Source organism: Gymnogyps californianus, chromosome 13 (genome assembly GCF_018139145.2).
Source record: "Gymnogyps californianus isolate 813 chromosome 13, ASM1813914v2, whole genome shotgun sequence".
Taxonomy (NCBI): Eukaryota; Metazoa; Chordata; class Aves; order Accipitriformes; family Cathartidae; genus Gymnogyps; species Gymnogyps californianus.
The window spans coordinates 336,306-363,315 of NC_059483.1; the positions used below are offsets into that span (position 1 = coordinate 336,306).

Genomic DNA, 27,010 nt, shown 5'->3' on the forward strand with positions numbered 1-27,010 from the left:
AGCGATACAACTGTTTACTCGCACCACGGTGGTCATCAACGCAGCACGGCGCGCCCCGCGCTGCGGCCAGCCAGCACGCGTACGCGTGTCACCGAACCGACCTCCGGTCCGCTGCAGCAGCCGGCACAGGCAGGCCGCCCCGGGGCCCCGGAGCCTTCCCGGACGCCGTGTCCGGTGGAGGGGGCCTCCGGCCGACGGGGCACAGCAGCAAGCCCGCCGGGGTAGGTCCCCGGGGAAGGGCTGGGTGAGTGGGCGCCACACCCAGGGCAGAACGCGGGCCGCGGCCTGCTCGCTGACGGGCGCCTCCCTGCAGGCCGCAGGCGGGCCGCGCCGGCAGGGGCCCGGGCTGGGCGGGGCCCGGGCCCGGCAGGGCGGGGCGCGCCGCGCCACCGGTGGCAGAGCCGGGCACGCGACAGGGGAGCGGGGGCGGGCGGCGGCCGCCAGCGGCGGCCACGGACCAACGCCCCGGCCCCGGCCCCGGCCCGCACGTGACCGCCGGCAGCGCCGCTGGGGGCGTGGCTTCGCCGCGCAAGGTGGTGTCGGGAGTGGCCGCGATCTCTCGCCTCGCTCCGCCCCGCCGGCTGACGTCACCGCGCGCGCCCCGGCCCGGCCCGCCCCCCGAAGCTGCGCGCTGACGTCGCTGCGCGGCCGGGGCGAGCGGACTGGCGGCGCGCGCGCGGGGATGGAGCAGCCGCCGGCGACGCGCTCGGGGCGGCTCCGCTCGGCCGGTGAGTGACCCCGCGGGCCGCCCCCCGCCTGCCCGCGGCGCGGGAACCGGGACCGGCCCCGGCGCGGGCTGAGGGCGCCCCTTCCCCCGCCCCGGCCCCGCGCGCATGGACCGGGGCTGAGGGGACCCCCGCGGGCCGGGGCGGGCGCGGCGGCGGCCCCGGGCTGCGCCCAGCGCGGGCGGCCTCACCCGCTTCCAGACCTGTTGCTCGGCCGCGCTTTCCCGCCCCCGCCGCCCCGTTTTTCTGTGGCCGGTGCAGAGCCCCCCCCCCCCCCCCCCCCCCCCGGGAGGGGGCCGCGGCCCAGCCGCCTCGGGGCCGCCCGCCCCGGTCCGGCTCGGCCCGTCGGGGCTCGCGGGCCTGGCCGGCGGGGGAGGGGCGGCGCGGCGGGCCGGGGGCGCAGGTGCACGGGGGCGGGGGGGAGGGCTGGCGCCCGCCGCCGACCCGCGGGGAGGCGCTGCCTGGGCCGGCGGGGGCGTGAAGCCCGCGCAGCCCCGCCCGGGAGGCAGCGGGGCCCGGTCCACGCGTGCAGCAGTGTCTGCAAAGGCGCTGCTGGTGCGTGGGCTCTTTGTTTTGGAGGCGCCGGCTGCGTCTGACCGTACGGATTTTTAAGGTAGCTGAAGTTTGGGTGTATTCTTCACCTGTTCCTTCCCACTTCAGTTGTCTTTTATGAGGTAATTAAGATACTGATTATTTAATTGTGCTGACATGTAAGGGAGCTCAAATTTTGCTGCTCTGAAAACAGGTTTTCAGAGATAGGCCTTTAAAGTAGAGAATTTCAGATGTAAAGCAGTGGCTTCTGAGCTTTACAAGTACCAAAAGTCATGAGGCTTAGAACTGGAACTGTTTGTCAGCTTAACTCGTGTGTACAGCTGCTGTCGTCAGTGGTACCAGAAATACCTAGTGAGCGTTAGTAACAAATACTGTGGCCAACAAAGCACGTATAGGGGGTTGAGGCATCACTTTCACTACAAGATTTGATCAGTGAGGAAACTTAAGGAGGCTTCGTGGTGGGCAGAAGGTGTAAAGGTGTGAACTGAAGGTATAAAGATCTGAGTGGAAGCGTAGAGGAGGAGGAGAGTGACGTAACTACCACTGCATCAGAAACGGTGTCCATCGGCCACAAACCTTAAGTCAGGTGTTTCTGCGAGGTGGAAGCCCTTAGTAACACACATCTGGGCTACAAGCGTGGCCACTGAAGTAGTAAAGCCCTGAACCTGAGCCAGTGCCAGGGGGTCCTCCTGAGTGGCACTGTCCTTGCTGCTTGCTTCTGGTCCTGTCTGAAGCAAGATTAACATGTGGATAGCTTCATGCTTAGTCAACAGGACAGTGCTCCTCTCAGGGTGGATTCTTTGTCTGTCTTGAAATGTCCAGAGGTGAGGAAAGCCAGATGTGCTAGCTGGGAGGATTGTTCCCCTCTCGGTGCTGGGGGACTCTCTCCCCTCTCTTGTTTGGGGACAGTGGAGCCCCCCCAGCTTGCAGGACTTGCACTGCTCAGCGACCTCCGCAGCCTCACAGGGTTCCTGTGCCACATGGACAAGTTTATTGGAGCTTGGTATGCACTATGTCCAGTTCAGCTGCCTGATAAACCCACTCAACTGATCGGGAAGTCATTCAGAATATGGAAGCAAACTGAATTTGGAGGAAAATCTACTTTGTGTAGATTTTGCATTAGAAATAAATTGGGACTTCAGGCTTTCATGCCATTTAAAAAAAAAAAAAAGTTTTTTGCCATTAAAAAGTTTGGGGTTTCCCCCTGCCATGTACCACATAAAAGTTGCTGGGTTTTGTTTTTTAAGCAGGTCTCTGGCATGGTTTGGACTCTCTCACATCTTATTTAATCATAGCTAAAGATCCAATAATTAAAAGCTGCATCTAATTCAGATACAAAATAGAAATAATCAAAGAACTACAGGTTTTTTTCTGTGTGTTTAAAAAGGTACTTTCTTTAGGAAATGGCTTATATCTAGCAAGTCAGCAGTTCTGGTCCGGTGAATGGTTTGGTGCCTGTCTGTAAGCTGGCGGCATTTGTATTGAGCGGGCTGCTGCGGCTTGCGCTGGAGTTAGGCAAACCTTGTATTAATATCTCGTCTGGTCTTTCAGAGAATTGTTTTTGAACCATTCAAAAATAATTGGCGTGATAATATCTTGGGCTGGGTTTCTAGGAAAGTTTGCTTAGAGGTCTTGTGGAGGAGTCTTCTCTCTCCACGTGCTTCTCCAGTGTGTCTTCCCAATGTGGTGTGTTCTCCTCAGCTGGTTTTCATAGCTGTCGTCTAATGAAAGCTGGGCTTTGAGAGCTGGAATCACTGAGTTTAAGCTGTTGCTCGGGTGAGCTGGCTGAGTGGCTTCCCCTTGATGGACCTCAAGTCTCCTCACCCCTAAAATATGGCTAGTGGTTCTCCCTTATGTCTGTCCTCTAAGGCATTGTGAAAGCTAACTACTGCAGTGTGCTCGGATACTGCTTGATAACATGGTACTTCCAGAGAAGATCATACCCTCTTGATGAGGATATGAGTTTCTTTAGAACTAATAGGGGACTCATGTTAACTCTCTAGCGTGAGAGAGAGGGTAGTGTTTCAACAGTGAGACTTGTTAAAGTGGTTTGTGGGCAACCAGCTCTAGGTGGCCCTGCTTGAGCAGGGGGTTGGACTAGATGACCTCCAGAGGTCCCTTCCAGCCTCAACCAGTCTGTGATTCTGTGAACTCGGCACAATGTTTAACAGTGGATAAACCAGCATCTTTGGAAAAAGTGCAGATATGTGAATGAAATGCAACGTGAAGGTGGCAGGCTAGACGTGATTTGTCAGCACTACTCGAAAGTGAGTAGTCTGCTATGACTTAAATAGTTAAATTAAAATTCTTGAAACCCCTAAACAGTCGAGACACTGGATATTGTCACAGCGCAGTGAGCTTATTCTTTAAGCTTGATTATAAGCTCCAAATTCTTAAAATTGTTCCTCCAGCCAAGCATGTTAAAATGGTCACAGAAGGAAAAGGAAACAAGGAAACAAGTGATTGTATGGAGTTAAATGTCTTTTTTGCAAAATGAAATCTCTTCATACTTTCAGAAGCATTTTATGATAATGCAACGCTAGCTGACCTTTTTTATTTTTAAAGAAGAATCCTGCTGTTGTACCAAAAGTACAAAAACTTGTATCACAATAACATTGAACAGCTTTGATTTGGAACCTAGATCTGCCATACTATGTGAAATGCAAACACAGAATAGAAGGTCTCTGCCCCAAAGGATTTACATTTTATTAACTTAAGTCCTAATTAGATAAGTTCAGAAGTACGCCAACAGTCCTAAATGTTTTTGCCATGCAGGAACTCCCCTAGTATGTACCTTATATCTGTGCTGTGTTGGACTTCCATCACTCTCTGTGTTGGTCCTCGTTTTGGACAGCAGCTTAATTCTTTGGTCTGACACTGGTCACACAAGCATTCCTGTGTGAAAATACGCAGTGAACATCGAGGCATCTAATGAGTTGGGAAGTTTTGTCTGAAACAAGGTAGTGTGGCATTGTGTGGCACGCTCTGTTATGATCAGACATTATCTGAATGCTTAGAGAATTTTCCTCCTTGAGATAATTTATTAGGTTAAAGTACTCATTCTGAGGTAACTTCAGAGGCTGCTTCTGATTTTAAATACGTCAAAGCTAGCAGAAACCCAATATTTCAAATGAGTTAATTCTTTTTTTTGAAGGAGTCTCTGAATCTGTGGTGCTCTTTTGTTGCTTATCAGATGTTAATGATGTTTCTTACTGTGCTTGTTAATTTTGGCAGGTCTTTCTCCTCTACAAAGAAGCTTTGTTGCCAAGATTTACTCTGAAAATGACCTACACTACTGACTGCAGATGTCTGCAAATGTAGAAGCTGATAAGTTGTATCTCCTTCCCTCCCCTGACTTCCCTGTTTCCTGTGGAATTTATACTTCTAAGTATTTTTAAAATTAGACCTCTGTTGAAGACATTTGGATTACAACTGTGAGCATATCTATGCAAAGAGACGAGCTAGCCTGAGCAATTTTGAGGTATGTATGCCTACTATGACTTATAACAAATGGGAAGAAAAGGCCATCTGATTATAGGGCAAAGAGAACTCTAGGCATACATTTTCTAGATTCAGATGATCTGCACCATTATCCATGGTTTTAGCAATGGAATACACATATGCACAGTGAGACTGTACGAGCACCAGAATATCCAGCTGGCATTGTATGGAGGGTGACCTTGTTTGAACCTGCTGTAGGAGTATTCACAAGATTCCTTTCAGAAGAGCTTGTGTTGTATGACCTGAGCCTTCACTGCTTACCCGTTCAGTTCTTAAATGTCACCAAGGTCTGTAGAGATTTTCTTCTTCCAAGCATTTGACAGACATTAAGTAGTCATTCAAATGCACTTGGGAGGCAACGGTGGTTTCTCTGTTTGGTTGTTAGAAGTTAGAAGATATCTGCCTTGAATTGGAAAGCATCTTCAACGAAGGCTAGAAAAGAAGTAGGTCTTGCTTGCCTTCCTATGCACAGGTCATAGCGCAGTCGTCTTTTTGCTCACAGAAAGCAGCGATCTCGCGGGGCAATCTGCCTGTAATGCACAAGACTAGCAGAGCTGGGTGGGCTTTGCTTTGTGACTGTGCAGCTTTGTCCCACCCAGGTAACAGAAGATGGAGAACCTTAGCTGTTTAAAAAGTGCAGAAATTCACCAGCTTGCACAGCTGTATTTTACCTTAAGGCTTTTTGCTGTGCTTTCATATTGAATTCTAAACCTGGAATGAGGAAGTCTGCTAACTTCCTCTGTATGGGCTTAGAAGAGGCCAGTGTGCACTGATAACATCTGCTGACTCTCCTTTCATAAACTACTTGGACATGGTTATCTTTTCTGTGAGGTAGGTGTTCATGCTAACACTCCAGGGCAGTGGCAGTCTTATCAATTAATTGTGGGTTACAGTGAAAGGTAGCCAAACACATCTCTGTCTTCTAGAAGAGACTGATTATTCATTAGGTTGGTTTTTTTTTTTTCCCCCCAAAAGGAAAACTAATGTGCTGAAAGTAGATACCTGACTGAATCATTTAGCGTACTACATTGCTGTACAGTATGTATTTAGCAGACACACTTTTAAGAGCTTTTGTTCATGAGCTCCAGTGATTCGGGCTGAGAGAATACTGGAGGGACACAGAACTAACCTACCTACCTGTCTGGCTTAATAGCCTGATGATGTTGTTCCTATAACAGGAAGGCAAAATGGACTGTGTCTGCAATGCTAGTGTGAACTTTAATTGGCAGTGAAGTGCTGTGGTTGAGAAGGGGATCCTTATCTGCACTGCGGTTACTCCTCCCGTCATTCCCCTACAAGCAGAGCTAGGGTCAAGGGGTGACAGCTTGGTACATTTCTCTGTTGCGAGTGGGCAGAACTTAGTGCAGCGAACTTTAAACGTGTTCCTTGGTCTGACCGGGGCATTGTTATTTGGCTGTGGTAGTATACTAAAATAACATTGGGCAGAAAAGCGTTTTTGTTTCCTGTGAGTGGCTTACATGAAATCTGGAGAAACACACCAGAGCTTCAGGAGTGAAATGGTTTTCTGAGCTGCCCGTTATGATCTTAGTGTGTGTTTTAGATAGTGTACCAGGGACTTGGATTCTGTAACTCAACTAGGCGCCTTTTCTTAGTTGTATATAAATAAGTTATGGTCTTTGTAATTCCATCAATTAAAATCGGTGTGCGTTTCCCCAAAAAGCTGCTGTTCTGTGCAAATTGAACAATTCCTGCAGTAGCTCTGAAAACCTGTCAGAATACATAGATTCCGTGTGTCCCTGACTGTATATCCCTAAGCGAGGTATGAATCTTTATTTCCTTATCTAAGATGAGGTTGATCTACTTCTGTGAAACATTCCGTTTCATGAAAAGCAGCATTTAAGCGTTGTTTGCAATAACTGAAGTTTCATTATTCAAACGCATGTGACTAAACGTGAATACTAATGTGTGGAGCAGCAAAGAATTTGAGTATAAGATAAAGTTTCCTTTTGATATAAAGAAATGGTCTGAAAGGTGAAATTGTGTACATTGGAGAATGTTGCCCTAAAACTGCCCTACAAGGTGTCTAAAAAATTTCAAAGAACGTTAGAGGGCACTGAGATGTTGAGATGGATGGTAGTGCCATTGATTCAACTTGTGTGGTGGGTTATGGTAAGAAGTTTGCAGACATCTGCTTACCGTCTCTTCAGAGGTATATTTGGCAATTTTCAGTATTTTTCAGATTTGTGTAAGCTGGTTGGTCTCCCTTAACAAATTCCTTAGTGGCCTGTCTTTGTCCTGGAGTTGTTGGCTGTTATTTTCCTGGAAGCTAGTTGCCACGGTGATTATCCTGTTAGCAAATAAATGTGTTTTTCATGATCTCCAGGTATACTAGTTTGGAGCAAAAAGACTGTAGCCTTTTCTGGGGTCGATAGAAGTACTGCAACCGTAGAGGCTCAGTGTTTGTCCATCACTGCCTGTGGGAGAGTGCTGAACAAGCATCTTATGCTTTAGTGGGTCATAGTAGTAAGGTGTAATATCATTTGTCTGTAAGGAGCATTGAATGTGTGTTACCATGAGTCTGAGGCTGAATAATGGTTAAAATTGGAGAAATGAAAAAAGAGCGACTTTTGGTCAGGATCTGTTACGACTGAACTTACCTGATTCAGGCCAGTAATGGTTGAATGACTATTAAGGTGGAAGTGTTGAAGGGACTGTTTTCCAACAACAAGGCGTGTGGTGCTGGGATCCTTTGCCGTGTCGGCTTTCAGTTGGGATAACCTCTAGCTCCAGTCTTCAGCGTTCCTGCTGGAGCTGGGGTGCTGTTTGTGTTGCACTGCTTTTTGTTTTCAGCTCCTTAAAGCCAGGGCAGTGAGATGTGGTCCCAGCTGAACCTGCCTGTGCCAGTGCTGTGGCGTGGGCGCTGCAGCTCGCTGCAAAACCCCTGCATATCTGTCTCCTCATACTCCTCCAGAAGCAGGTCTCAAAAGTGGGATATGCCTGTGTCGTTGCTAGGGGAAAGCGCAGGTTGATGTGGCTCAGTGGCTGTTGATTAACATTAAGTTCTTTGCTGGGGAAGAGCATGAACTGCATACGTGAGCCTTTTCTTAACAGGAAGAGCTTGGTTAGTTCGCATTGAATACCTGTGAGAAGTGTGACTGCTTTGGTCTGCAGAGCGTCCCAGGGTAGAGAAGTGAGGGCTTGTTGTGTGTGGTGGGGATGGGGAGGCCGTAACGGTTGCTGCTTGCTGGTCTGCAGAGCAGTTTCCATGCTGGTCACGCTTTTGCTGTGGGTGTTGGTTTTCAGATGGTTTGTTGTGCTGAAAGAGTAAGTTTTGGTTCTGGTTTACCAAAGTCCTTTAAATGCTTCAGGTGCAATTCCAGTTTGTGGGAGAAGAAAAAAAATCTGAAGTGGTTTTTGGTTTAGTGTTGGTTTGACTCCTTGATGAGTGTCTCAAGTTTTCATCTCTAAAAAGTCTGCTCTAGTTGAGACAGTCTAAGAAAACAACATTTTCTTTTTAAAAAGCAAAATTTATGTGTGTCACAGATGACACTCACAGAGTCACTTGAAGACATCCAGTAGTTTTTAGGATCAGCTCGGATTTAATTCCAGTGCCAAAAGATGCCAGTTCAAACTACTAAGCTCCTGGCTTCGTGAACTCTTCTGGCTTCCTAAAGAAACATGCCCATTGAGGGCTCTTTTGTTTTGGCATCTGTCACTTGCTGGGAAGACATCCATTTTCATGGTGCATTCCAGTAACTACTGACTTCAGTCCTCCTCTGCTGAAAACAGGCTCCCTCTACTCTTCTCTGAGTGTGCTGTGTGTATTCTCTAGTAAGCCTGCCCAAGGAAACCTTCAAATATTAACGTAAACAGCAAATCCAACAAATTCCTGTTTAGAGAACAGTCAGATATGTTTTTTGGTTGCTGCTGAAATGAGTTAAGAAATTGTTCTGACTTTTTTCCTCGCTCGCTCTGCTTCCTAAGCTAGTTTTTCTTTTTAAAATTTAGATCCCTTTAAAGAGCAGAGTTAGGGAATTCAGCAGACATCTAGCAGAACGGAGGGGATGGCAACCTTCAGTGGAGGATGACAAGGGGAGCAACAACCTTTTTGCTTGTTGGCTGCTGCCAGTTTGGGCTCATCTGACTGCTCTAAGTTACCCTTCATCTGTAAATAGTTTAAAGAGAAGCTCTAGGTGATAGGGTACTTCTAGGTCATTAATGGACAAGCATCTTTAATTGTGATGACACAGTTAATACTTGTCCTTACGATTTAGTGATAAAACCTCACAACTGTGGATATTCAGGTATACAAGGAAATATTTTCATTCATTTTGTGGAAGTGTAAGCTTTTAATGAAGCATGCTTTTTATCCAGGAAGTAAAGTCTGTCTTCAGCTTTTTTTAGATGGTTTTGCTGAAATAAAAGATCAGGCTGCAAACTTCTACCCAAAGGGAGACAAATAACCTATAATCCAATGACTTTAGCCATTTCTCATTGGTTTTGTGCGCGTGTTTGTGGAGATAACAGTAACTCAGCTGAAGGCTGTCTGGAGTTGAGTATGAAGCTATACCAACAGTGAATTTTGACCTGGTCTCCTCAGGCAGTCTCTGCTGATCACAAAATAAAACAATACACTTGCACAGAGAATCACTATAGGCACTGTAATCACTATAAACACTATAGGATTGTTGTGAAACTTAAAGGAGGATCTTTACCCCTTTAAGTTGGCACTTAACTTTTAAAAAAAAAAATGCTTATGTTTTAGCAAACTCGAGGAACTGGCAGTGACCCACTATTGCTGACTCACCTTTTTTGTGCAAGGTTATTAAGGAAGTGCTAGAATAGCATGGGTTTTGTGTTCTGTGGTCGTGTTATATGAGACTTTGAAAAGATAAGCATGTGTTTCAAAAAGAAAAGAACTGTCGCTATCTCTAACCTTGTTCAGTTGCTTTGAGGATAGCAGCTTTTAGATTGAGAATCACTGTGCTCTGCTGACAACTGAGCCTCCACTCTTAATTCGTGAGAAAGTCCAGCAGGTGTATGTGATCGGTGTAGGAGCTGTAGCCTCACTTACTCCCTCATTAGAAGACAACCAGCAATCGTTTGTTGAACACTCCGATTTCAATGTTAGCTTCTTACTAGCTCTTGCAGATAATGGTAAAAGACAGGATTATTATTGGATGGCACCATTCTTGGGCTGGGAGAGTAATTTCATCTGCTCGTTGGTGGGTAATATAATTGGACTGTTCCAATACCTGAGCTAGTCTATATAGTTCTCTATAACACTGCAGTTCATAGTGTGGTTATAGCATGCATGTCTATACGTTAAGCAGTACTAAAAAAAGCTACTTGATTTCAAAGACCACCCTAGAAACTCAGTACTGTCTTACATCCCGAGAAGCGTATTTTTGTTCTGTCAGAAAAGATAAAAGGGAATAGTTGGTTGGAGTGCTGTTTCTCCATTTGGAGTAGTTCCTCAGATCTGTGGGGGATCTGTAACACAGGGATCTGTGTTACTGTTGAGATGGTGTAAGGAAACTCACGATTTGGAGGCGTCCTTGTATGCCAGTTTGGTTTTTTTTTTCCTCGTGTATTCATGTTGATTCACTGCCTGAGATGTTTTGTCTCCATGCTTTGCTTCAGGATCGTGATCGAGTATAGCTATTGGTCCTCTTATCCCTGACTGGATGATTTCAAGAGTGGACACCTGCAGTGTTCAGTGAGGCTGTGCTTTAAAATAGCAGTTGTGACCGTCTAATGGAACTACGTTCTCTACTCCGTGCCTTTGGCACTTAATGTCATGGTGTGTCATCAGGTTCTGCTGATTTTTAATGCCTGAAGTAGCGTACTCAAAGAAATCTGTAGAAAGTTCTGTAGCAAGGATCATAATAAATAGCAGCTGAACTTACACATGTCCTTTGGTGGCAGTGGAGAGTAATTGATGGCTATTTACGAACAATTTGGTGTGAAAAATGGTTTTTACTGAAACTGGGACTTCCTGAACAAATTTCCTCTTAAGTGGGTTTGATCTTAAGTTTCAAAACAACTTCTTTCAAAACCGAAATGCTGGAGAAGGGAACCTATTGTGCAATAAAGGCAAAGATTACTAATTTATCTTGTGACCAGATGCAATATTGGTGTGAAAAAGATGTGCATTTTTTACTCTGATGGATGAAAGTTCATTTCTTGAGGTTTTGGAATTGGAGTTACTGATTTCTTAAAAAAAAAAAAAATTGTTGAAATTCCTGTAAACAGCTGCTGTCTTGGCCTTTCAATACCCATCACGTAGCTGCATCTGTGCTGCTCAAATTATCTTTGTTCTTCATCTTTTTTTGTTGGGGATATCACTACAGAAATGTTTATTGTTTGGCACCAGTGCAGCACCTTTAAAATTCTGGTGTAGGTATGGCTCTCTTGCAATGACAATTGCTAAGGAAGAGCCAACCTGAGATCACACTACTTAGCTGCAAAACTTCCATCTAACATCTCCAGAAGCCTTGGAGGAGGTAAAGGTGGCAATGAAAGCAAAGTTTAAAGCCACAACATCTAAAGGAAGGCTGACACTCCAAAATCTGTGACTGCCCATGCTTGGGGGAGAAATGGAGACTGTGGTGAGCAGTCTGGCTCCTTCCTCCTGGTTCCAGGTTTAGGAATTTTCTGGCCCCAGTGTGTGAGAGCTAATTTGTTTGAATCTTCATTACCTTCTTTTTTCCCTCTTTTCAGTTTTACCTTTTTTAATCAGTTGGGAAGATGTTTACCTATGAAGGTGTTCAAATATTCGTGACTATTAATGTTTAATTAAAGTCCATCTGCAAAAAGTGATGGAAGGAAAACTTCCTGAGATTTAAGGCTGAAACAATGTAGGAAACGTTAATCTCAATCCTCTGAGAGTTCTAAGAAATTAATTGATAACTGAACTATAGAAGGAAGTCATTGAAGTTTGGCTTGGGAAATGCTTAATATGATTGGGAATAGGCTAGAATATGGGCGGCTTGCAATAAAAATGTAAATCAAGGGGAAACTTTGAAAGTGAACCACAACTACATAACCAAACATTAGCTTATTTCGTCTTCATGTTCAAATGCTCACCAGTTCAATCTTGGTAAGCATTCACCTAAGTAAACCTCAGGCATTTTATGACTAAGTGGCCAGACTAATAAGGATTTGTAAGGGTTAAATTATTCTAGCTGTGGAAAAAATGAATTCCTATTCTATAAGAAAAGTCACTGATGGATTTCTTCTAGATGATAACTGTTTTTCCTTAAGTAGCTGTTAAAACTATACTTTTAATAACTTCTAAAATTAGGAAGACATCAAGATATGCAGTTCAAGAGAACAACTGCTGGCTGTCTTGGTGAGGAACATGTGTTCAAACTCTTCGGGAGACAGTGATCGATGTTGCCTCTCCAGACCTCCTGTAGTAAATTTCTGCCCCTCACTGGGGCCTGTCAAGCAGAATTTTCTCTGGAGCTTTAGGTCCTACCCATTTGTGGGTTTTGGTATAATTTTCTCAATCACCAGGACATGGTGAAAAGCCTGAGTGAATAATAGGTGAGGAACAGGTATAGCAGGTTCTAGACCAAAGATGTCAGAATTAGTAACAGACTTCTCTATTCTAAGAGCTCTTCAATTACGTAACTGCCATAGCTATGTATTGACGCTGTTTTTAAAAAAAAAAAAAAAAAAAAATTTGGTCATAGAATTTGAGTAGTGGGAGAAATCTCTGAAGATATAAAACTCTTGCATCTTAATCAGTTACATGTAAAAAAAAAAAATCATTAAAACCCTTTGTGTGAACTGTTTTGTTCTGTATCTCTGAGTGGGAAATCTGAAATGATAGCCTAGTAGAAATTGTTGTCTGAGAGTGGGTAATTAGAGTGGTGGAAGGGCTGGGTGTTTTCTGTGTTTTACAAAAAAACCCTGTAGCTGTTTGGCCTGGTCAGTTAAATATGGCTTTTGAAAAGTATCTGGTGATTGCTTTCTTCATCTTGGTCTTACCTGAAGGATCATCTTCCCAGTAATCCCAGATCCTTGTCACAGTGGTGTCCTGGTTTCGGCTGGGATAGAGTTAATTTTCTTCCTAGTAGCTGGTATAGTGCTGTGTTTTGGATTTAGGATGAGAATAATGTTGATAACATGCTGATGTTTTAGTTGTTGCTAAGCAGTGTTTACACTATGTCAAGGACTTTTCAGCTTCTCACACCACCCCAACAGTGAGTAGGCTGGGGCGTACAAGACGCTGGGAGGAGACACAGCCAGGACACCTGACCCAAATGAGCCAAAGGGATATTCCATACCATATGATGTCATGCTCAGTATATAAGCTAGGAGGAAGGCTGGCTGGGGGCTGCTGCTCAGGAACTGGCTGGACATCGGTCAGCAGGTGGTGAGCAATTGCATTGTGCATCACTTGTTTTGTATATTTTACTTCTGTCATTATTTTTTTCCCCCCCTTCCTTTTCTGTCCTATTAAACTGTCTTTATCTCAACCCACGAATTTTACTTTTTTTTTTTCCCAGTTCTCTCCCCCATCCCACTGGGGAATGGGGGGCAGTGAGCGAGTGGCTGTGTGGTGTTTAGCTGCCTGCCATGGTTTAATCCAGGGGAGAGAATTGGGGGGGGGGGGGGGGGGGGGGGGGGGGGGGGGGGGGGGGGGGGGGGGAAGTAAAATTCGTGGGTTGAGAGGGGAGGAACCACCCCATGTAGCAAGTGGTATACCCTATATGGGCCACCCTATATACCTGTATACATGCTGGGAGCCCGACCAGCTGGAAAGCATGTCTGCAGAAAGCGACCTGGGAGTTCTGGTGGACACCCAAGTTGAACAATGGTTCTCTAAGGAGCCATTAACATGGGTCTTGGTTTTGGCTCTGGTTATAAGCCTGCATCTCCTCAGTGGTAGGGAAACTTCAGCCTTATTTCAAACAAATCTGCTCCCTTTTTGTGCTGCTTTGGGTAAAGATTTTGTGGATTTTTTTTTGTGTGGACTCTGCCATGAATGTGGGAGGAAACATTCTGATTTTGGCTGAGGCTTTAAATGTATGACTACTTGATTCCCATTGGCAAGCAAGTCGTCAAGCCCAGTTTCTTTATACCAAAATCACCGAGTTAACTACCGTCTTTGTGCAGTTGGATGTGGAGGTGGATATTGAAGAGCTAGCATATTTGTGTGTGTGGCTGCTTAACTGTGCTGTGTTTGTGCAGTTTGTGTGTGTTCTCTAAAAAGGCATAATTAGATCTATTAGAAGAAAAGGACCATAGATGGGCATCAGTATTTTTATTGCTTTATTTTTATCAAAAGTGTAGGCCTTTACTCCTTTTAAAAGCCTTCTCAAGACTAGTCAGCCAAAGTTGAATCTATCTCACCTTGTAGTGAAATATTCAGTGTCTGTGCCAAGAAAGGTGATTAAAAGTAAATGTGGAACAGTGATCATACTTGTGGTATGTCAAAACTTGCACTAAAAAGGTCCCATATTAGTGCACAAGCAATAAAATAAACCTCAGCGTGCGTGGGATGCACGTGTTCATGTTCAGTGAACAAAGCAGAGAAGTCACAACTCCCGTGTGGTAACAGTTGCGTCTACAGCTAACACAGACTCCGTTTCCAAATGCATGCTGTTGTGCTGTAATGAGGAGTTGCGGCTACGTTGAGTTCCTTCCTCAGCACTAGAGAAGAAGCCTGGCAGCATGCCCGTGTACTTCAGGACAGGTACTTGTGACTCTGCTTGGGCTGTGTTCCTGAGGCACAAGGGCTAATTTGCCACTATTTCTACCTGGTAGGGTACATGCATACGCGGTTATGTTGTTCCTTGTCTCAAGCTGTGCTTGAGCTACCTGAGACTTGGAGAAGTGGCTGTAATGAGTCGAGTTAAAAGCACATTATGCCTGTATCCTATTTCTGTTGGCAGCTGGTAGCAGATTCTTAGGAATGAGAGTAGGTAAGGAGGTGTGGATAGGGTAGTCTTTTACTGGTAGGTCCTCCCAGCCTCTGTCAAGTGTTGGCTGAAGGACTCCAAGCGGTGTTTAATGGGCAAACGGAACATCTTGTAGCACTGCAAGGAGGGACTTGCTAATGCTTAATTAGAAGAAAAGAGCCATTTAAACAAACCAGCCCCAGATTAAGGCCATTACTGTTATACTAATGTAATTTTTTAAGAGTTGCACTTAATTAAAAGCTCCCTGGACTAACTCACTTGAAAGGTCAGGAAGGACAATTTTCTTCTGAAGAGCAGGGATGACACTGTTGTATCATGAATATGAAAGACAGTTTTGGAAGTGGTAGAGCAATGTAAGCCATCAGTTTGTTAGTGAGTCCTGTTAACTTCTGATTGGAATTTGTCTGTCTTACCGGTTTTGTGTCACATTTTAAGCAATACTAACGCAATAAGCTGTCAGGTTTTGCAGCCTGCAAGCAGGTTTTTCCAATGACAATGGTCTTCAGACAGTAGAGCTTTTCAGGTATCCTTCTCAACAGCATGGAGGGAACTATCACATGAGATGCATATTGCTTCTTTTGAGTCCAAGTTTTATGTCTGTAGGGAGTGGTTAAGGTACACTGTTTAGAGCAGATGTGTTAAAGAACTGGGTTGCGGTATGGGGATGGTTATCAGTGTTTTGGATTAGTAGACTTTTCCCCATTTTGGGACTGAATATGGTTTGAGTTAGTCTTTGTAAACTGTTCTAAGTCAAACTTCTACTTTGTAACTCATTTGATGCTAAATATCAGTGGAAGACTTTCATATACCTAATACCAAGAGGACCTGAATCAATGGGAAGAGCATTGTGATTTTGCTGATCCAGATGAAAACTTCTTTTGATCTGTCTTTTAGTCTCAGTGAGTTGAGTCAACACTTCTGAAAGATCAGAGAATTAATACTGGTTTTGAGTCATCAGGGGGAGTATTTTACCACTCTGTGCCAGGTTAGTTCTACTTTCTTCTTTCACGAGTCATTGTAAATATGATACTTTCCAAAATTCAGGGCTAAAAGCACATGTTAAAATCGCACATAGTGTGGGTTGGTGGTAGATGGTATCTTTCTTTACAAGCCTGCTAATTTAACTTGCTTTAACCCTCTTACAACTCCAAGCCTGGAATAAACCTTTCTTTTAGAACTAGAGGTGCTAAATCTTGCCAGCTTCTGTGCTGGCATTGTCACAGATGAATCTGCTAGGAGTTAAAATGAGAGGCCATTGCTCCCCTTTTTTTTTTTTTTTTTCCTGACCAGCATGCTTAAAAGTCTCTCTGTAATGCCTGAAATAGCTGTGGTGTGACCTTTTGTTTTGCCTTGGAAGTGGAATGAAAATACCTGTATTTCCACTTTGTGGTTCACTTGTTCCTGACATTTGAGTCAGCTTTGACACACTGAAAGTGGCAGCATCTCCTGGCAGACGGGCAATGAGGATAAGAGCAGCTTTGATCTCCTCCCCAGCCCTTCCTCTCCTGAAAAGGTCCTGTCAAAATTTTTGGCATGGCCTAGTAATGTTGCATTTTTCCAGAGGCTGGAGAATCTGATCCAGATAATGCAAATGTTAATAGGAAGAGTGGATAATAGGAGTGCAGCTGACCACAGAAACATTTGAGATGCTTCAAGGAATTAAATCTGTTCCAGTGAAAGATTTCTTTAAAGAGGGGGAAGCTAAAAGAAACTGAATTACTCCTTTTCACCTTTGCACGTATAGAATTCATTTGATATTTGAAAGTAGGCTTTTATTGTTGCTGTACTACTCTGAACAGGCTCAGTTCAGCACTGAACAGGCTGTACTACTCTGAACAGGCTCCTGCCTGTGAAGAAAAAACCTCCATAGCTGGTCTTACCCACAGTAATCAAACAGTTGCATCTGCTGCAGTGAAATTGGAGCATATTTCTGCTGCTGTATATCCCTGCAGCAGTGAAAATTGATAAAGCAGCTTAAAACAGTTTCTTCAAACAACAAACTGTGGCTTGTTTTGACAAACGGGACTCAGCGCTTAAAGCTGCATTTTAAATGAGACAGACACTTATGAGTGTATATTGCTGTAGCAGTTTTTCGTTGTCATGGTCCGCATAAGCCTGGAGCTTTCCCCATCTCTGAATTGAGAGGGGAGCGAATTGTGCCGATGACCACGTTTTCTCTCTGTTCCTTATGCATTTTCCCAAAACATCACATATCTTAACTCATCTTCACCCTCTTGCCATCCTCTGGGCTGTGGGGCTTTTAGCTTCCCCTTGATTTTGCTCTTAGCCTCAGTGAGTGTGCCTCCAGGCAGCTGGGATGCCTCCAGCCATTGCTGCCTCTTTTGGACTGTGCACGTGGGACTGATGTGTCTGTGTCATTGTTTTCCCTGCTCGAGTCCTTGATAATCACGCTGCAATTGCTTATGACTTTGCTGTGTGCTGGAATGTAGAGAGTTAAGTCATGTTATTAAAAACCTCACAACTAATATGCAGATCTTCGTTGTTTGTCTGCTCACTTGTGAGCTCTGGCTTCAAATTGTGAGTCTATGCAGGCTTCTAGTGAAAAATGACTTGTTGCTAATGATAATGTTAGCCAGTACCTCTCTCTTGTAATCCTGGTCTATTTGTTCCTTCTTTACATACATACGGAGCTCTTTTCTTTGTGGAAGACCCAATATTTTGAATATTTGCTTAATACTTCTTCATCCTTTTCCTTTAGGGAAGGTAGTTTCTCTGTTTACCAAATGCAGTATTTGAACTGTAAAAAAGAAATTATTTTTGTTTTGATGAGTCATTGCTGAAACTCATGTGAGTTCCTGTTTCTCCAGCTGTTGTGGCCGTAGCTTCAGATATGAGGTTTTAGATAACACTGTTTTGGAGTAATTCTGCCCTGTCTCTGTACTGCCTCCCTTCTTTAACCTTATCCCAAAGTTGTTATAACCAGCTCTGTGGTCAGATTCTTCCCCCAGTCCTGTTTTCCTTCTAAGCTGAGTTCATTTTTTTGTTTTGGTTCATATCACAGCCCCGGAAGCAGCTGTGCCTACAACTAAAATGGTGGGACGTCATGCTGTGGGACTGAAAATGAGCCACAGGGGGCAAAAGAGGTTGGAAATTCTTTAGATTGCTATTTCTGTCGTGCTTCTTGTATTGTGAAAGGCCAGCCTCAGATCCCTGCTTGAACTGTGAGTGGAGATGGTGCCTTCAGATGCCCTCCAGTGAAGCACTGAATTCAGATTATGCAGTTGACTGGTTTGTAGAACATGTAAACATGGTTACAACTTTTTTCCCTTTAGCAAAAAGCAGAGGTGTTCTTGAGGAAATACTGTAGTTTGGGTTTCCTTTCAGTTTGGTTTTGAGGAAGAGTATGTGAGGATGTGGCTTTTCTGAAACAGATCACTAAATAAAGTGAAAGTGTCAGGTATCGGTCATCTCTTGGCAAACTGCGCAGTTGTAAATTGCAGCCTTGTGTAACTTCTTCCACAGTATACATACTTGTGGTGGACACAATGTAAAACTACTAATTTTTAATCCATCTTGTTAAAAAGACAGACTTGCTGATAGGCAAGTTTCCTCTTATGTCTGGTAAAACAGATGGTCTTTATAAGAATTCGTTGTATATACCCAGATCCATCAAATTTGTTTTTCTTCTGAAATACCTGCAGGCTGCATTGGTAGTGTTGTCTCTGAACTCTTAAGTACATTCACAAAAAAATTTGTAGAAAATGTGTATGATGTATGTAATTGTGAATGTTGGCAAATTAGAAGGCTCTAGTTAAATCTTTCTTTAACCTTGAGTGAGCTTTCTTGAAGCACTGATTTTATTAATTTGATGGAAAATAGCCTGTGTGTAGCCTTTTCTAGGAAAGGGTATTTTTAAAGTGGTTTTAGTAGGTTCCAGCTGTGGCACTGTACACTATCTGTTCATAAGCAAATCAGAAAGTGGCAGCAGTGAGAGATCATGTAGGTATGACATTAACCTTATAAGGGTAAATTTTAAGTTTCATTCTGTGCTCCAAAAGTCTTACATAACCTTAAGGCACCTTCTTGACCTTTCTATGTTGTTTTTTTCATCTGAAAACTGGGGAAGTAAGTAATTCAGTATAATATAGGAGCATTCCAAGGGTAAATTCATAGACTACTCACCTGTTATGGTAATGTAAGCCTATGAATACTTTATAGCTAAGAAATTCATGAGAGGTGAAGGAAGTGCTTTAAAGACAACCAGTGCTTTCTAGAAGGAAGAACAAGAAGCTCTGCTAAAGTGTGGAACCAGTAACATTGCCCCACAGTCAGACTATTATGGAATATCAGCTCTAGATGCAGCAGCACAGTCTTGAAAGTCTTCTAATAAATCTACAGGTCACAAGCTATAGAAATACAGCTGAAATATTTTGCTTTGATTTTCATGTGATGATTATAGCATATACCAAAACCTGAATGATTATGTATTGGTACCTCTGCATGGTTCTTCATTTTGGAGAAGTCTTGACCTCTACTTCATAGCTTTCATTCAGATAACAGCGTAAACACCAAGTTACTGGAATGTTCAGAGAAGGATGGAAAATATTTCAGTGGCAATTGGTTGTACTGCAAAGCAGTAGAAACATTTCTGAAAACCAGTCACTCAACTTTAAGCCACTGCAGTTTCCTAATAAACAAGGAAAACTACCTAATCTTTGATGTTTTTGTCTATGGTCCTTACACTGTAAACTTCTAACTTTGCAGAAGAACCATTGGTCTTTATAGTCACAGCAATCAATGAGCAGTACTTCTTACAGGACAGCAGTAATTTAGAGGTGGCCCATGGGTGGTATTGAAGATGCTTGATTCTGATGTAGGTGTATTCAGGAAGATGTTTCTTAAGTAATTGGAAGGAGGAAGGGATCTGTTGCTCGTTAAGAGAATGTTTGGTATCTGCTCATCTGTGACTTGAGTGTAATTTTATCTACAGGATTAATATTTGAGCTTTCAGGAACAAAAAACTGTGTACATTAGTTTTGTTGGTCAGCAGTATTAAATATAAAGTTATAGGAAGGAACTTTTTCAACAGAATGTGGATCTGAGAAGAGGCTGATGTTGAAAAATCACCTTCGGGTGTGTCTATGAACATGCTACCGTTGCACAGTACGAGCATGTGAACCATTAATGGATGCAGCAGTAGAAATGATGAATACATTTTGGTGTGCCAAAGCATAAAATCTTCTGCTGATGAACCCTTTGAAAGGACCATTTGTTAATGTGCATGGAGAAGGCGTGGGAAAAGGTGACTCTCCCTCCCCACTTCTGCTCCAGAGAAGAGGAGGACAATTCTTAATGCCTTTTGAGTGACCTCAGGGATCTGCTCCCACCCCCTTTTCCTTGCAGCATACTCACCCCTAACAAATGAGTAGATGTATTTTAGGTTTGTGAGGATTCTAGGAGAAAGGTTGTATGTCTCATGTTTTGTATGGGCTCAGACATAGTGCTATTTTTGTCCCTGAATATCTTAAAAATCTTACTAAGTTGCTCCTTGGTGATGATCATGTAATTCATACATAAACACACTGCCAGCCTCTCTTATTTTATTAACAGTGTGCTGGAGCAAGTTTTTGTGTTCTTTGGTATTCAAGTGACCTGTGGTTTATTGTGTAAGTTGTGGGACTACTAAATGAAGAATTGATTTATAGTGCATGTGTCAGTTGACTTAAATAATCCTTTAACCAAAAGAATACAGTTGGCTACCTTTATAAAATTCAGCAGCTTGGCATTCTAAGTGTGAGTTATTCTTAACTGAAATCTGTACACGTTGCCTTCAGAGGAATATAAGTGTTTTGCTCCATTATAAAGCATATTATTAAAGTCCCTTCACTGGTATTACCCTCAGTGTTTCTCCCCTTCTTCAGCTAGCTGGGTTGTTCATGTTTTGCATATAGAAAAACATTAGGCGCAGAGGCTGACTTTCTCAAGATCTTTTAACAAGGCTGACAGAGCTGATTTAGCCCAGTCTCCCAGCTTGTACTTTAGCCACCAAACTGTGTTCCTGCTGAATCTGTGATATGAGAAGGGAGAGCAAGGATAGCAGAGATGGCATCATTCCTTCTTGACTTCCAGATAATGTTGGGAATAGGTTGGAGGGTTTAGGGAAATCGTTAGGCAGAAATCAGGAAAACCTATTGTTATCCTACTATGTTGGGTTTGTCCTGTAACGCTGTACGGTTGGCTTAAAAAATAGGCCGTAGGTCTCTTGCTTTGCCCTGTGCCCCTTGTTCCTATTAAAGTGGCAGTTTCTTTCCATCCAGTGCGGCTTTTCTTGCTATATTGAATGGCGTGGACTCCTTATCCGGATCACTGTGGATTAATTCAGTGAATTCCTTGGGGCATGCCACCTGCCGCTCCTTATTGTTTCATCAAAAGTAGCTGGCTTTGGGCTATTCCCTTTTTCTAAAATCTTAGATGCAGAACCTCAACAGAAGTGTCGTGGTTTACACATTGGCTTGCTTTACACATACTTGAAGCTGGTTTTTTTTTTTTCCCCCCTCATCTCCCAGCTGCACTATTTAATATGCTGAGTCTTTCTATTTTTCTTTCAATTTGCTCTTTCAGCCACACTCCATTTCTGTTCTTGCATAGAGTACTGTCAGTGTCAGGGTTGTGGCCAGGTGAGGGGCTTTATGTGTATCTATATATATCTTTTGTCCCTGGTTTTTCTTTTGGACTTCACTAAAATTCCAGGAAATCTTTTCTTGGTTGAATTTTGGGGGAGGAGGAAGAAGAATTATGTCTTGAAAACTACAGATATCCTTTCTGTTAAAAATAGTATTGTTTTCTGGTCTTTTTTTCCCTGTATTCTGCCATCTTACCTATGTTCTTTGCATTTAATTATCTCTTGTACGTCTTTTTCTTCCATTCTTGCCCCAGTTCTCCACTCTGACATTTTAAAAATTGTTCTGTTATAATAGCTAAATATACCTGTTTCTCCAGGTATTGAGTAGTCATGCCACTATCCAATTGGGTTGTTGAGTCGAATTATTTACTCTATTACTGTTGTCTTCCTCTTTGAATGTTTTCCAGACCGCAGCCCCCTTGAATTTTACACCCATTCCGGTTTCTCATCAGTTCCTCTTTCGGACAGGACTGGCTCTGAACGCCCGGAGCGCGCTCTCCTTATTTGCTCTGCTGCTTGTTGCTGCTGGACAATGATGCTTTTAAAATATCTTAATCCTCCTGTGGATATAAATCACTTGCCAGGGTTCCCAGTTCCCATAATATGTGGTTTTCCAGCGTGTGACTATTGCCCCTCTAGTTTTTCTTACTAAACTGTTTGCCTTGATACAGAATCCATTTGGGGATGAGTTTCTGGAAGTAATCTGGGATTTCTCAAACTAAGCTGGGCTGTTTCTTAATAAATCTTATCCTGAAGCAACTGAAAAATGTTTTTCTTTTGCCAAATAGGAGGAATGGGAAGCATTTCCTACCTAAGATCCCTGCTAACTGTGGACTACAACTCTATGATGAGCTATTAAACTGACCTGTTTATGGAATAAAACAAATGTGAGGGTTCCTTAGGTAATTGTACTTCAACATTAATGTTAAGGGTTTGTGGTGTTCAAATACAGCATAAATAATAGGTATTTGAAATATTCTACAAAAAGGCAGAATCTTTTCTGTTTTCTTTTGTTGAAAATAATTTTTCTTCCCTATTTCTACAGTTCTGTACTGTTTATATCTGTAACAAGTACTCCAGTTGCAGCTAAGTCAGCTCTGAGCTGGGTTTCAATGGTAACTTCAGAGTTTGTTTTATTCACAAATAACAAATAAATGTAGTTTTGAAGGGAATTCATTAAACTGCAGTTAGAGTAAACTTTTACTTGAATAAAGTTAACTAAAATCTAATGGGCCAAAGTCTTTTCAGACTTCTGATCTTGATCTTAGATACTTGACAAATTTTTGAAATTTTCATGTTATGAATTATTTGAAGAAAAGTGAAAGAGTGGGAAGAAACTTTTTTGTCTCTATAGACAATCTAGCTGTCTTGAGCAAAACAGCACCGGCAATGCTTGATTTATTTCTGCCCCTCGAAGTTCTCTCTATGCATGTGTAGCATTCGTGCTAAGTAAATGGATCTGCAATAGGGCCATTATGTATGCAAAAAAAAAAAAAAGCTAAGATTGTGTCTACTCTTCCTAAGTACAGGAAAGTGAAGGAATTTTGATTAGCCCAGTGGAGTAGCTTTTCAAAGTTTAGAAAAAAATGGGGCTTCTGACAGAAAATGGGAGATTTGGTTTGTATGTCAGTGAAGGCTGTGATTCACAAGGGAGAAAATACAAGTAGTTTTCATGACTCTACAGCTCAAAGCCCATCTGTGGGCACTCTGGAAAGCGGACTCTGCAGTATAAAGGCTGGGTATTGGTCAAAAGCATCTGTTGACCTACAGGGTCCTGTAGTGCTGTAGGGCATATCTATGAAGACCTCACTGGCAGAAGCTCTTAGAGTTCTAATACATAAAAAGTAACATTAGAACTAAAAACAGAAAAAAGACAAGTAGAATGGCTATGAAGTTATGTTAGCGACACCTCATGTTAACAATACTTCACACATTGTGCCTAGTTCTCCACTCATACTATTGTAGAAATAGAATTTCTTCTATGTCAAGATCTTTTTCAAAAATGCATTCATTCATTTTTTCTAAGTTCTTCATATTTGCTGTCATCACTTTCTTCATATTCTAGCATCCCACTTCAGTGGTTCTGATTAACATTTTCTTTATCTCTGCTGTCGTGTTGGAGGTGGGAATCTGGCGTGTAATAAAATAGTCAAAATGCCCCAGTTGTGCAGAGTCTCGTAGTATTCTTCTGAGTGCTAATGTATGCTGAAGCTTGCGTCCCTGTTTTCAAGAACTAGTTGAGTAACTAGTAACCTTTGGAAAATCTGGGTGATTTAGCTGTGTTTCAGAATAGTATGTGAGTCTGGCTAGAGAAATGCAGTCATTGTATCTGCTCTCAGCTGTCCTCTGTTGTGTTCTTCTGGCAAGCATCTGACCTTACCTTGGGCTTGTCGCAGAAACGTTAAACAGATCATCAAAATGCCTTTGAAATACTCCGTTCCCTCCTTTAGGAAAGGAGAGCAAAGCCAGGATGGTGTCCTCGGGCATGGTGTGCTTTGCCTAGGTTGGACTCAAACCTTTGAATCCTTCACGCTCATTCTGTGGCTTGGATCCATTACCACGTCTCCGCACAGACGGGTTCAGCGTGTAGGTGGTCTGCCATTACGGAAGGGTGCTGCCATTACGGAAGGGTGCTGCCATTACGGAAGGGTGCTGCCATTACGGAAGGGTGCTGCCATTACGGAAGGGTGCTGCCATTACGGAAGGGTGCTGCCATTACGGAAGGGTGCTGCCATTACGGAAGGGTGCTGCATTACGGAAGGGTGCTGCCATTACGGAAGGGTGCTGCCATTACGGAAGGGTGCTGCCATTACGGAAGGGTGCTGCCATTACGGAAGGGTGCTGCCATTACGGAAGGGTGCTGCCATTACGGAAGGGTGCTGCCATTACGGAAGGGTGCTGCCATTACGGAAGGGTGGCATCGGGGGTGCTGCCATTACGGAAGGGTGCTGCCATTACGGAAGGGTGCTGCCATTACGGAAGGGTGCTGCCATTACGGAAGGGTGCTGCCATTACGGAAGGGTGCTGCCATTACGGAAGGGTGCTGCCATTACGGGGGCTGACGGAAGGGTGCTGCCATTACGGAAGGGTGCTGCCCAGGGATTAGGGCTGCGGTGGACAGGGGTTGGTTTTGTTGGCCTCCTGGCAGAGGTTGCTGTTACGCACAGTAGCAGTTCAGCCAAGGTGACAGAGGCTTCCCTGTGAAATGAACGGAAAGGTGCTCGTGTTTCACAGTGCTCACAATTCTCACGTCCTGTTAGGTGAACTCCAGATAAACAAAAGCAAGCTGTTTGACCTATGCCCAGAACGTTTGAATGACTAAATAGGAGGAGAAAATAAAATCTCTGTGGACCAGTCTGACCTTGCAGGCTGGAACCCTGAAATCTGCCTGTGCTTTCAGTGCATACTGGTGGCCATAAACCCCAAGAGAAAACATTCCTTCACAAGAACTTCTTGATTAACTCTGTAAGATTCAGTTTTAACTTCAATTATATTTGTATCCCTTCAGTTATTTGAAAGAGTTTAAAATAGCTCAGCTTCCAGAGGCACTTGCGTTTAAATGAACAAGAAAAAAAACAAACCAGAAGTTGGAACCATGCTCACTTTGTTGTTTGTGTACATCTTTCCTCCCATTTCCAAGAATTGCATCTCATACCCAATTTCTTTTGCAGTTTTGTTCAGTGGAGGGACTGCTGTATGTCAGCCATGCTAAAGGGCAAGTGATGGAGGCAAGTACTAGTTTATATATTCACAGTTATCTAATACTGTTTTTGCCAGTTTCTCCTTTTGAACTGTTTTGTTTCCCAGCGCTGCTGTGAAATAATTGCACAAATGAAGGACTATATTAGCATGTTCTGGGATGTAATAATGTTGTAACATCTGCTCAGTGTGACTGTGGAATTGTGAATTTTGTCCCTGATACATTGTATTCTCGTACGAATAAGAAATGTATGTTTTTGAACTTCATGCTATAAAGTACTGCATTTCCTCCCTCAAACAGAATATAAAGGTTGTTAGAAGTGGGAAAAAAACAAGCACAAAACTTGAATCCTAATGCAAATAAATGTGCTAATTAATTCTGCTGATTCACAGTTCTTCATGTTTGAGTAGTTTTTTCCCCAGAAGTAGATACTAGGACAAATAGGTAGTTTTAAGGATCTTCATACTAGATATGCAATTTGAAAAGCTCTTTTCAGGCTCACAATGGACTCATCATATGGAAATCTGAATAGGCAGATGACCACAAAGCTCCCTATAGGAGCCTCTTAAAGATAAGAGTCAGTGTAATTTCAGAAATCAGTCACAGCATACACAGGGGTAGTAGTGACTTGTTTGTGAGCTAACTGAAGGCTGATTTGTTTCAGGTTGGTTTCTAAATTGACCTAGAGCTAATTTAAGCAGGTTAATGGTTTCCAGCAGATAATGCATGGAACTCTAGTTAGACTGAAGTGGTATTCTTTAAAAACAACAGTATTACCAGTGGTAATCTGGATAGAAAGCATGCAGGAGATGAAAAAGATACTGGTTAGAGAGTATATTGGGCATCTTTGATATGAACTACAGTTCTTCAGTGAGTCCTGACTAAAAAATGAATACTGAGGGAATTAGCTAGAATGAAAAAGGCAGTTATGCGTCAACTGTCAGGTTTGTATTTTATACGCTAAATAACTTTGGGACTCTTGCTTTTTAGCCAGTGAGGTTTGTTCACTGCACCATTTGGTCTGTTGGATGAAACAGGAAATCTAGTTTTGCCTTTTTTCCCCAAAACTTAATTTAAGTGGAGACCTGCAATTCAACTTTCTGGAAAACCTGTTCTATGAGAAAAAAAGAAATATTAAGAAAGAGCAAGCTCAGAAGTCAAAGCATAATACTAGTCATAAAGGCACTTGAAGTCATTTAGGAAAGCGTTAAGTATGTAAAAAATAAAAGGTTGGTTGCACTTTTCTTTATTCTGCCACACAATTTCTGCATGAATATGGGTAAATATATATTTTTCTGGCATGTGGTTTATTACTTTGCGTTTAATATGTTATCGATTAAACTGGCCAGTATATTTAGACTCAATGCTTATAACATGTTCAAAGTACTGAGATAAAATCCTGTATAATTCTAGTGTTTTGCTTTCTGTAAGTACGGAGTTTCATCTTGCCTCCAGCTGATAGCAACGACATTTGAAAAAGAGCGTGAGGCAGCTCTTCTGATATTTTTGGATGCCAATTTGGAAAGCATTTTGGAATATCTGTTTAACCCATTGTGTCAGGTTTCAGATGCACAAAATTGAGAGCACTCTAATTGTAACCTCAATGCATTATGTTTCTGCAGCTGTTTTAAGATAAAAGTGAATGCACTCAAATCCCAAACCTATGTTGCATTTCAAGTAAATTTTTTTTTTTTAAAGCACAGGCTGCTTTCTGCCAAGATTGAGGTAGACCTCTGTGATCTGGTTTCTGTATTTATAGAAGCCTAATCAAAGCTTTCTCCTGCAAGAAAACAATGATCAGCTTCCGAGCATGTGATCTCATGGTGCTGATGTGAAACTCTTTCAGATACTGTGTCCTTCCTTCCTTCCTCATTCCTTTGCTGTACTTCTCCAATAGTGTGTTGCTATATAAGTGCTCAGCTGCAATGTCGTATAACCAACTCCTGCCTGAGCCCAGCTGATAGGTAAGGTTGAGCTCTCTTGGAGAAAAGCT

General features: G+C 43.1%; 1 long non-coding RNA gene across 1 annotated transcript; it reads left to right on the top strand.

The window, feature by feature from the left end:
- Positions 1-687: 687 nt before the first annotated feature.
- LOC127021417 (uncharacterized) lies at positions 688-25,050 on the top strand. Its single transcript, XR_007767214.1, has 3 exons — positions 688-728; positions 4,512-4,758; positions 24,989-25,050. It is a non-coding gene; the product is annotated as an uncharacterized LOC127021417 (long non-coding RNA).
- Positions 25,051-27,010: the final 1,960 nt, after the last annotated feature.